Below are 11,540 nucleotides of genomic sequence, written 5' to 3'. Positions count from 1 at the left end.
CCTGTCCTTCTGCCACTGGTTGCAGAGGTCCCTCCTGGAGCAGTGTCTGGATAAGCTCGTGTGATTGTGGTCTGACTTCTCTGTGTATGAACAGGCAGGAAAATGCTTTCACTCTCTTTTTCATGAAGTTTTCTGGCTTTGTCACGTCGGGAATTGTACATGGAGATACCTCTCTCTCATCGTGGTGCTCAGAGCTGTGTTCACGGCGTGCTGCTGGCACTGTGGTGACACACGGGCAAGTCTGTGGCATTGGGAAAAACAGTATTACTTTGAGCTGATGTTTAACAGCAAATTCTGCCTGTGTTTTGCCAAGGAAGGAAGGGAATCTGGAGGAGAAAGGAATGAAAACTCAATTTTCAGGGCTGTTTGATACACATTTCTCTCTTGCTCTGGCAGCCGGGAGCTGTGAAGGAGCCATCAGGGCCCCATTCCAGGGCAATGCCCATGCAAAGCCAGAGTAATAGCTTTATGCCACCCTCCCAAACTCTGGAGCAGGAACGGGCTTGGAGAAAAAGTGTGTCAGGCTGCTCCAGCACTTGGGCTCTTTTCAGCTGACAAAATGATCCTTTGGTCTCACGAGTAACTGTAGATTTTGGTCTTGCTCCCAGGCTGACTGGCCTCAGAAGATCCTTTATTTAGGACTTGGTCCCCAGCTGTAAGATCTCCACCTACACCCCTCTTCTGCTGCAGCAGGTTGCTGAAGGGAACGGCACAAAGACCTTCAATCTGCCTGAGCCGGAGGGCTCTCATCTCGCTTAGTGTGAGCACACAAAGCCTCGTTTTCCAACCCAGCGTTGTACCTTGCTTAAACTGCAGGACCACGGAACTGCTGTTTGGATAAAGCCACATTTTATACCATAATTTTGTCCCTGTTGCACTAGCAGTTGCCTTTCCTGTAATGACTGAGTTGTTCTTGCAGATCGGCTTTTTATTGCAGTATTCAAAGCGTTGTAGGGGGATTGGGAGCATATTTGCTAGTTAAACGAAACGGCGTGTGCTATCCACATTTTCAATACTGCTTTGAAAATCTGATTATGCCGGATACAGACTGACTCCATGCAGGGGGTGATTAGCCCTGTGTGGCAGCGGCTGCTCCCAGGCTGGCCACCACAGCCCACGCCGGTGCTAACAGTTTGTGCACATGGCAGGAAGGACACACGGCAGGAAGGACACACCGCAGCTCCCGGGTCGCTGCAAAGGTGCTGGCACAGCGGCATTTTAGGTTCCCTCCCAGTCAGAGCAAAAATAGCGCAGGGGAAAAAAAATCATGTGGCATTGAAGCTTCTGCTTGGTTTCAGTTCCAGCCTGGAATCGAGGAGGATACTTTTTTTCTTAGTTTGTTTAAAAACAACAAAAAAAGGAAAATAAAGGTTGTTTTGTCCATACACTGGGGATTTGCTTGTGTTTTACTGTCTCGCCAGCGTGCAGCCTGTTCTCTATTTTTGATGTTGTTTCTTGCAGCACTCAGAGGACTGCAAAGCTACTTTCTCTGCTTGTATGCGGGACGCTTGTATCCCTCTCTCGTGTGCTTATTTGGAGACACCCACGATATCTCGGCGCTCGAACTTCGGGATATATTTTTTCAAATCTCTGGCTTCTATTACTCGCCAAGCTCGCGGAGTTCGGGACAAATGGGACCGGGGCATCTTTTGGGGTTAAAAGCAGCCGAGGACAAGCTGCAGGGGCTCCCGCCCGCTGATGGCGAAGCCGGCCGCGTCCTCCCGCGGCGTGTGCGGGCCCGCGGGAGCCATCCCGCGCGGGACGGGTCCCCGCAGCCTCCCCGCCGCGCTCCGCCCCTCCGCGCCGGCTGCCCCCGCACCTGCGGAGCGCCGCCGCCGCCACCGTTTATTTATGTCTTAATTTTTACACCTTTGTTTAGATCCGGGGGGGGGGGTGGGGGAGGCGGGGGGCGGCGGTGCGGGGCGGCGGTGCGGGGCAGGAGCGCGGGGGCGGGCGCTGCGCGATGCCCCGGGCTGCGGCCGGCGGCGGCGGCGGCGGCGGCGGGGGGCGGTGACGTCACAGAGCCGCTCGCCAGCACAACGTTCCATTGAGGCGAGCGCGTGCTCCGGCGAGCACATGGGCAGCGGGGCCCGTTCCGCTCCGCGCCCCTCCGCGCCGCGCCGCCCCGCGCCGCCCCGCCGACCCCTTCCCGGGGAGGGGGCGCGGTGAGTACCGGGGCTGCAGTTACCGGCGGTGGGGTGAGGGGAGGTTGTTTGCATGTTTATGGTTTTTTATTTGTTTACCCTTTTATTTTTCTCCCCCCCCCCACGCCTTGCCTCCGCGGTGGGGCTTGCAGGTCGCGGCGGAGTTTACAGCTGAGGCGCGGGGGCTCGTGCAGATGGGGGGGGGGGGGGGGGGAGGGGATTGCATTTCGGGTTATTTATTTATTTATCTATTTATTTATTTATTTGTAAAGCGCTGGGTCGACGGTGGGCTAAAAATAGCAATCTCGAGCCGAAGGCCGTGCGGATGGGGAGGCGAAGGGCTCGGGATGCCTTCCAGCGTAAATAAGCGGGGGCGCTGAGGGCCGCGGGTGTTTGGGGTCTGGCTTTGCTCCGAAATGACACTGCTCGATGTGCCCATCCCCCCGGCCCCGGCCTGCCTCGGCGGCTCCGCCGGACCCGGGGCGGCGGCGGGGGGGGGGGGGGCGCAGAGGTGGGAGAGGGGTGCCCCCCCGCCCCTTGGCCTGGGGAGAAGCTGGGGGCCGGGGGGTGATGGTGGGTCCCCGGGGCCGGGGGTGGGGGGGTGGCTCTTTGCGCTCTCTGCAACTGCGCGGAAGATGCGCGCTGTGCGCTGGGCCGGGGCGCGGGGCTCGGGGCTCCTGCCCGCTCCCGCCCGCATCTGTGTGCGGGGTGAGCTGAGCTCTTCATCTGCGGAGCTGGGCTGTTTTGCTTGGGCCGCCGTTAATACGGGCAATCTAATTTTAAGCTGGGCAGCACGAGGGCCTGAGGAATAAAAAGGGAAGATTCTCTGGAGGCTCCAAAGGCCGTTTTTACAAAGTGTTTTTTAGGCCTTCTTTTCCTTAAAAACCTGTGGATTTTCAAAGTGCAACTTTAATAGGCCGTATTTTATTTTTATATATAAATAATACAAAAACATTTCCATTGACAGGATGCTTTAGGACTTCGGTCTTGAACTATTAAACTGTTGGTTGCTGCATCTTAAAATGCTGTGCAGAGAAATCCCAGCAGAACCGATAATTGTATCTGAAGGATGCGGGAGGCCTTCAGCGACATGTTTTTAATCCCGTTCATGTTGACAAGTTTAGACATGTTTGCCTGTCCACGTATCTGGTCAGACACAGTGAGTCATGAATCCCACGCTAGTTCCTTTTTACCAATATGTTAAAAAAATATACATTGTTGAAGTCATTGATTTGGAAAAAAGGAGCTTTTCTGGGGGTATGTTAGAATGTATTAGCCATTCCTAAATACAAAGAGCACAGTGTATTATGTACATGTTACGGCTGTATGAAATGGGAGTATTTATTTCTTCATCGAGCAGAAATACAACCTCACTAATACCGGTTTGTGCCAACTGGTCTGGATTATCATGAGAGCTCTTAGATATGTCGTAAAATATGAGGATGTTTAAAAAATCTAACTCAGAATCATTGACTTCACTGTAAGAAATAAGGATACAGTCTGATATTTAGTCATAAACATCCAGTTTCCTTTCTACTGTGATTTTTCAAATTATTTAATAAATATGTATATTTTCCAAGCACGTGGACCAGTCAGATGCTCTTTTGTGCAAGGTGCTGCATATCTCTGATAAATGCCAGTTCACACACCAGGGAGTTTCAAATGATCTTATACATGCTTTGCATCATTTTAAAAATGCACCTCTAACTTTATTTGTTCCCCCCTCTCTCTCTCTTCTCTCTCTCACAGCAATAAGGCATGAGCCTGGCTTACAGCTAGTTTATCATTGCTAGAATTCTGATGGATCTGACTGTGCCTTTGTGTATTTTGAGTTATATTAAGGTAATTAGTTGTACAGGTGCAGTTTGTCAGCAACGGGAATGCCTTTATACCTGTTAGGAGTAAAATATGCCGTCTATCTACCGTCGGGCATCCCTGGAAGAGGGGCTGTGCCGGTCTGACTGCGCGGGGACAGCCAGAGCAGTGCCAGCTCTCTGCCTCAGCAAGGCCTGAGGGATTTTGCATCCTTTGCATCTGCACGCTGATGCCCACGCAACGTCAGGGCGATTCTGTAATACCGAAAATAAGGAAGGGCTTAGGCCTGCAGCCCTTGGAAGGCCCATCTGTCGCAGAAATGAATGGCGTGTTTGAATTAGTTTGTAAAATGGAATATTGGCTCCCTGGGTGAATGTGCATGCTTGGAATATAACTTTGGTGGGAGCTAACAGCTTGCAGAGACGATGGTGAGTTGTGTCTCCGACAGTGCAGCACGTCTGCGCAGCTCTGCAGTCATGGCATTCTCTCTCTGTGCCCCTGCCGAACCAAAGTGTAAGTTTTGGTTTAATTAAGGACGTTATCTGCTAAAATTGGAGCTTATGCTTAATTCTTTGCAAGATTCAAACCGTATCTTCCTGTTTTTAATCAGAATGCTTTACAAAGACAGCTTATGCTTCCTGGCTGTATGTATTTCACTAAGTTTTATACAAGGGATTACTGGCAGGGGAAGTGACCCATAGTGATGATGCAGTGGAGCAAGGCTAGGCAAAAAAACCTGTATATCTACATGCTTTTAAGATATCAGTGCATCTTGTGTTTGTTTGTCACCCTTCAGCTGAAGCTGTTCAGTGGGTTACTGCAGTATCACTATTTTTGTACAGGCCTCCTTCTTCAGGCCTTTTCTGTAATTATGCTGGTGGAGCTCTGCAAGGAATTGCAAGGTAAGGCTTACAAGTATGACATCTTAATAAAAAAAAAAAATTTGTTTTTTTCCCCACTGCTGTATGCAGACAGTAGTGCTGGCAGGCCGTGGGAAGGGGAAATGCTGTTTTTTGTGACCTGAGGGTATTTCTGCTGCTTGCAGGGATACTGGGGGTGCATCTTTTGCTCCCAGTACATGAATTTAGTGAAGGCTGGTGCCAGGTACCCGTGGTGCCGTGCACTGCAGCTTGGAGCAGGGCACTGCAGCTGTATGTCCATCAGTTAAGCATGCCAGTGGGTCTGTCAGAGCCTCCGTGGAGCCTCTGTGCTGATCTCAGTGCATTACTGCTGCAGAGGCCGAGGTGGTGGGCATGTTGCCCCGACCCCTCGCTGCTGGCCAGGGGGACGGCGGCGTGGTCTGAGGTCCTGCTCTGTGAGCCAAGTAGGGTGCAGAGCTGCAAACTGTACTAGCGGAGAGGAAAATGCATACCTGGTCAGGAAGCTTTTGCCTGTTTGCAGCAAGGTGATATAGATCTTATTTTGAAGCATGGTGTGTTATTTTCTCTCCTTGTTGGCTGGTAGCTTTAGTACTGAACACCTGCATAGCTCCTGGCGAGATTTATGAAGAGTGAGGAGGGAATAAAGACATAATCTGCCTCTTGGACCCGCTAGCGCTGCATATGGGGCACATTTTCCCTCGTCACAGCTGTATCTGTTCCAGAGCTGGTCTGTCGTCTTGTGTAGCAAAGTGCTTAGTGCCCTGGCAAGCAATACTCCTGTACGTCTGCGCGTGGTTTATTTATACGCGGAGATGCAGTGCCTGCTGTTTGCCTGCCTTCTTGGTGCAGTTCAGTGGAGGACAGCATTTTTTTGGAGCTATCAGTGTTCTGATGAAGTAGCATTCTTGAGTCTTTCCTCAGTTCTCTCTCTGGCAAGTGCCACAGGTCGTTTAGGACGGGGCTTGCTGGTGGTGCTTTTCCCCCTGTCACTCCAAGGGTGACAGATGAGAAGCAGCAAGATGGTTACTTGGTGCATCAGCTCTGCTCAGCTGAAGACAGCAGTCTGCAGGGCGACAGAAACGTGGGGTCCAGCTGGGCATACAGAGCAGCCTGGATGGTTTGCAAGCAGATCTGTGTTATCAAATGCCTTTTAATGCATCCCTAGGTGGTATCATTCTTTATGAGAATATAAGGTACGGACGTGAATATCAATGCGGAGCTGCAAATCAGGTGCCGGTCGAGTATCACCCAGGCTTTCCAGGCAGGTTTGTCCCACCCACTCTGCTGCCTGTGCTGTCACATCTTCCCTGCTAATGATACCTTGTAGTTGTCAGCAGATGCTACAGTTGCATCCCCCATCACCTCAAAGTTAAAATGGTCGGTGAATTGCTGCTGGTGTAGTACATCAGGCAGCAAAGGGCTCTCAAACGCAGCAGTGACAGGCAGAGCTACAACCGGTCTATGGTAGATAATTCAAATTCGAAATTATGGCACAGGTCTTTAATGGCAAGGGTGACTAGCCACTGGAAAAAATTGCCAGAAGGGGCAGATTGTCTTTTTCAGTCATTTCTGCCTTAAAAACTGAGTAGTAAAAAGCAGTAGAAGTTGTTTTGTATAAAAATTATTGGGTAGGTTCCTGCAAATCAGCTCACTAGAAGGTCCCTTGATGTGAAAGGGGAGGTTTGACCATGCCCCCCCCCCACTTGGAGGTTGGTTTGTGTGGGTGCTTGGAGCAAACCTGTGCTGCTGGAGAGTGGGCTGAGCTGAGATGGGGCGTGTGGAGCACCCTGGCAAGAAATAACAGCCCAAAGCCCTGGCCGGACTGTGTGTTACACAGGAAAGTGTCATTGCCATGAGATGTTTTGGAAGATGGTGTTTTGTCACCCCTTTTGTCACTTCCCTTGGTCAGGAATACCCAGTGCCAAAATGTGTGCATGGCCAAGAGCTGCAGGACTGGAAGAGGTGCCTGAGGAGAGAGGATGACATTGCTGGGGTTCTTGCCTACAAGCTGGGAGCTTGTCCAGGCACAGAACCCAGCAACTCTCCTGGGGGTAGGAATGGACAGCAGAGAACCCCAAAGGAAGCCCCAGAAGGCTTTCCCTTTGGGGAGAGGGGGTCCCTCCCACGAAAGCAGTGCCCAGAGCTGTAGGGTGCATCCCAAAGGGCAGGTGGAGGGCAGAGGTGGGTGGGAGAGGCAAGACCACGTCCCGTCACGTAGTTTATTAAGCAGCTTGTGGAGGCCCTCAGCACAATGCAGATTGTGCTTCCAACCCCCAGGCTCTGAAGCAGGCCAGTGTAGGGATTTTAAGGTGGAAAACTCTGGTCCAGTCCTCCTAACCACCCACCATTGTCTTCCCTCCATCCAGCTGGTACGGTCCAGTCCACTTCTCCCTGGCTTTCTCTGAACACCCTTTCTGTGCTGCCCAGCTTCCCTGGATAACTGCTGGTTGGATTCCTGGTCTCTGCTTTAGCTTTACCGGTGGAGTTGAGCTGGTTAAGGGGTATGTCACACTGGTAACGCCTTTGATGTGTATGCAGCGTCCCGATTCCTCGCACTGGTAGGTGCCATCACGTTAGTACTGCTGTAAGCTCTTCTGCATCAGGGGATTTTTGCAAGGTAGCAAACCCGACAGGTTCAAAGTCAGCCAGGAGCAGATCCGGGCCAGCCGCTCTGCTGCCCACTTACATACTGCTTGCCTTTGGTTTCAGAACATTTTGTGCCTTTCCTGAAGTCCCAACAGCTGGATTTAAGAGATTGCTTGCCTTGCTTTTTTCCTCCCAGTCAGGAGGACTAAAACTTCTGATCTTTTCACTGGTGCTGCAGGGGCAGCATCCCATGAGGTCCGGTCTATATCTTAGCTGGGGTTGAGGAGCTATTGCCAGTAACTTAGAAAGGAGAAGAAAAATCCAGCTTAGCAGTATTTAGAAAAAAAAACCAAAAACAACCTGTGACTCTTGAGTAACACTTTGTATTTTGAGGCCTAGATTTGATCATGTTGCAACCATCTCTTCCTGAAAATGTTGGCCGAGCAAAATCCCAGCCAAAATAAATTGCATTGCATTGCCTTGTGCAGTTCCCTGCCCAGGTAAGGAGAGAGCCCTGCACAAGTGGAAAGGACTTGCAGGCTGTGCAAGGAAGGAGTGGTGCAAGAGGTTGGAGCATTACTGCCTGTGTAGGTTTAGGAAAGGTGGTTTTTCCTGGCCAGCTTTCAGCCAGGTGCTGTGTCCTTGGGGCTTGGTGTCGGATCAGGTATCGCTCTCCCCGGCAGTGGTGCATCGCTGACGTACATGTGGTGATGTGCGTGCTGGTTCACGTGGTGGAAACAGCAGCCGTGGGCTCAAGGCTGAGCGTGTGGGACGTGGAGCAATGGCCAAAGCCCTGGCTGTGCTTGAACCCTTTATATACATCTCCTCTCATGGAAGAAGGTCTGTCATGGGTCTCTCTTCACTAATGTTGAAGTTTGGTTACATTGTTCTTGTTATTATTATTATCATCCTAATCATTATCACTATCATTATTATTATAATTACATGAGCTGTGTTGCAGACATAAAGTTTATTATACATTAATGTAGTCATGCTATAGCAGTCTCTAGACGTGATGTACCAAACCCCTTTATGCTTCAGCTGATGTTGTAAATAGGTAGTCATACCTATCAGTGCAATGACCTGTAATTTAGCAGGCAGAGCAAAAAGTTACCATTCATCCTTTTGGAAAAATTTAATAATGTTTCCAGCCATATTTTAATAATAATGGGTTATTTTTTTCCTCCTTCAAAAGAGTAGGAAAGTCTGAAATATACTGTCCCAGAAATGACCATGGGGGGAGCAAAGGCCAAGAGCTTTGTGCTGTGGCACAGGCAGCTGGGATGCTACTCAGGGGTTTTAGAAGATCATATTTGCTGTGTGAATTGCTGGATCATTTGATTTACTGGTATCTCACATGTGGCTCTGGTTCTTCTGTTTTCTTTTGGGGGTGGTGGTGGGGAAAGCTCAACATTTTTCTTAAATGTTAAAAAGGCTGGTATTAGACTACATAGAAATACTAAGAAAAAAATGCACGTGTTTGATGTTACAGAGGAAAATAATCAGCCTTGTTTATGAGCTGGGAGGTTGGACTGGAGACCGCAGAGGGTTCTTCCCACAAGCACTTCTCTATTTCTGTGGTAACTGAGGAAAAATTGAAAAGCTTGAGCTTCAAGTCTGTGTTTGTGGAACAAGATGGAAGGAGTCCCTGCTTTCCTGAATGCTCAAGATTAGTAAATAAATGTGATTAAGATGAGCAGGTTCAGAGGGGAAGGAAGATGCTGCTCTTTGCAGTCCAAGACACTGAAGGAGTGAGGAGTTTGTCTTGAAATGTTTTCCTTACCTTGGGCAGTTAGTATTAAGACCCATCAGTCCTACTTGTTACAAGTGGCATGGGGAGATGATGGGGTTCCCAGTGCTTGGCTGTAGGTAGGATTTGGGGGCTCTGCCCTTGGCAAGCATTTCTTCTCCCTCCCCTTCTACTCTTCTGGTTGCCTCTTTCATCTGTGAACATGTCAGGGCAGACACTCTCTTTTGTATGGTTGTTCACAGCGTAGGACAGTAGAGCCCTGATGTCAGGTAGGCCCTCAGAGCTTCACAGAAATGGTTGAGGTTCTGTACTTTTGCTTGACATGGTTGGAAATGGCAATGGCGGCTTCTATAGGCTGCTGACTCGGACAGGGCGGTCCAGTGGCTGCAACCAATGCAGCTAGACAGGAAAAAGGTTTTTGAAAACTTCTCACCAGGCATATATTGCAACTACAAGTGTTGAAGGTCTGGAAATAAGACCTTGCTTAGCTCCTAGCTTAGCATGACAGGTAAATGTGAGTACTGGCTTTTCACTTCCGTGGCAGAATCCGTGGACATTCTTCATATGGAGGAGGGAAAGGGGAAGGGAAGTTCACAGTAGTTTTATAATTTTAATTTTAAAGATAAGTGTATCAAGTACAGTTTACAGGTTACTGGGTGGTAACTTCGGTGTAACAATCTTTGAGACAGGTTGTAGCCTGTTCAGAGCTCAAGATGTTGTCCATTAGCATAAGGCATAACATTATGTTGCCTGGTGGTATAGCCTGCGCACTGCTGTTGTAGCCGGTGTCCCTGTCTTCCTTACAAATCTTGATGACCTAAGAGACTTTTAGCAAAGATCTTATTTTGCAGGATGTTTTTAGTAACTTTCACTGAGTATTTTTCTTGGTACTTTTGTGAGACAAATGACAATAAATAGGATTTCAATTCTATATCTCCCTCTGTTAATTAACTGCTAACACCACCTCATGGAACGAGGCAGTATGGGAGGGATTAAGCAGTCTGCAGTCACTTGTGCTGATCCACCATGACTGGGAGAGCTTACAGTTGGTCTTGCAAATGCATTTCACCTCCTAATAATACTAGGAGTGCTAATATTCCTAGTGACAAACACTTGTATCTTGTTCTGCATAGAAGATCTGGATGCTGAGCAGGTAAAAATGCTGTCTCTGCTGTGGCTTATGAAGGTAAGAGATACCATCAGGGATGGGGCTGGTGCGTGGCATCCTGGGAGCTGCGCTTTCTTGAAAGTCTTGAAGTCTGGGCTAAATCTGTTTAAGGCCTCCCTGAGGTGTGACAAAGCCTGTAGACCCATGAAATAGTGCTTATAACATTAATATTTCATTTGAAGATCTTAAGGGATTTCGATATCCATTAGAAGCTGGCAAGCGTTAAGGCTGAGCTCATACGGCTGTGGTTTCACTGGAGGCTTGGCCAGCAGAACGGGTTTGCCCAGAGAGGCTCCTGACCTTCCTCCATGGTGGCAGGCCACAGTGGCTCCAGAAGGAACCTGAAGTCAGGTTCTTGCCTGAGCGCTTTGGGGTAGCTGGTACCACAGGAGAAGCAATGAGGTTGCCGCCTTCTACCAGTCTTCATACTTGGAGCCCCACATTGCCTTGCAGTAGGTGACTTGGCCGGGCAACCCAGGCTCAGGTGACCATGGCATGAAGATGATCCATAGCTCTTTGCACCCAGAGCTCTTTGCATCCATACATTTTTGCACCCAGCTGCTGCCAGGGAGCGGAGTTCTTGGACATTGTTGGCTCATTGGTGAGCAACAGCCCTCAGAGCTCCAGCAATGCAGAATAGCATGAGGAAGGGGTTGAAGAGTCTGCCGCTCCCGTGCTGGCTCTGTTGACTGATGGTACTTGTCCACAGCTGGTGATAAGCTCTCCTTTAGCTCTTCTTCTGGTGATTCTGTCATCTCTAGCTAATTAGGAGGTGCAGCTCCATCTTCCTGGTAAGAGTTCTGGTCTTGGCCTTGACATTCATTGCATCTTGGCCTGACAACAGCAATGACATGCCTGTGAAGGGACCCTGCAAGCAAAGGGAGCTCCAACCAGTCCAGAAAGCTGCAGCCCATCTCCACTGCTGTGTGGGCAGCTTGCAATGTCTTTCTATGCTGGCTTCTGTTGGAAATACAGGTAAAGTTGTGAGGTCTTTTGTTCTCTTTTTAGGGTGTTCCCTGTATTGCCTCAGGTAGCAGAAAGGCTGCTTCAGACTTTGTGGCAAAGACCATAGGAGCTTTCTGCAAGGAAATGAAGCTCTGCTCTCTGAGGGACCAGTTTCACATGGACTGGGCAACCCCAGGAGATAAGGACCACCATAAACCTCAAAATATTCTGCTCCATGTGCAATGTATGTT

At 49.6% G+C, this 11,540-nt stretch overlaps 1 long non-coding RNA gene across 3 annotated transcripts in view; it reads left to right on the top strand.

The window, feature by feature from the left end:
* The first annotated feature begins 2,032 nt into the window (after window positions 1–2,032).
* Window positions 2,033–11,540, top strand: part of LOC135311848 (uncharacterized) — a 159,760-nt gene continuing 150,252 nt past the window's right edge. For all 3 annotated transcript variants that reach the window (XR_010371377.1, XR_010371378.1, XR_010371379.1), the window contains exon 1: window positions 2,033–2,165. This is a non-coding gene — a long non-coding RNA (uncharacterized LOC135311848). The remainder of the gene's footprint in view (window positions 2,166–11,540) is intronic.

The sequence above is a fragment of the Phalacrocorax carbo genome, chromosome 2 (genome assembly GCF_963921805.1).
Source record: "Phalacrocorax carbo chromosome 2, bPhaCar2.1, whole genome shotgun sequence".
Classification (NCBI taxonomy): domain Eukaryota; kingdom Metazoa; phylum Chordata; class Aves; order Suliformes; family Phalacrocoracidae; genus Phalacrocorax; species Phalacrocorax carbo.
Note: the sequence above shows the minus strand (reverse complement) of the source record. Positions and strands in the feature narration are given on the sequence as shown.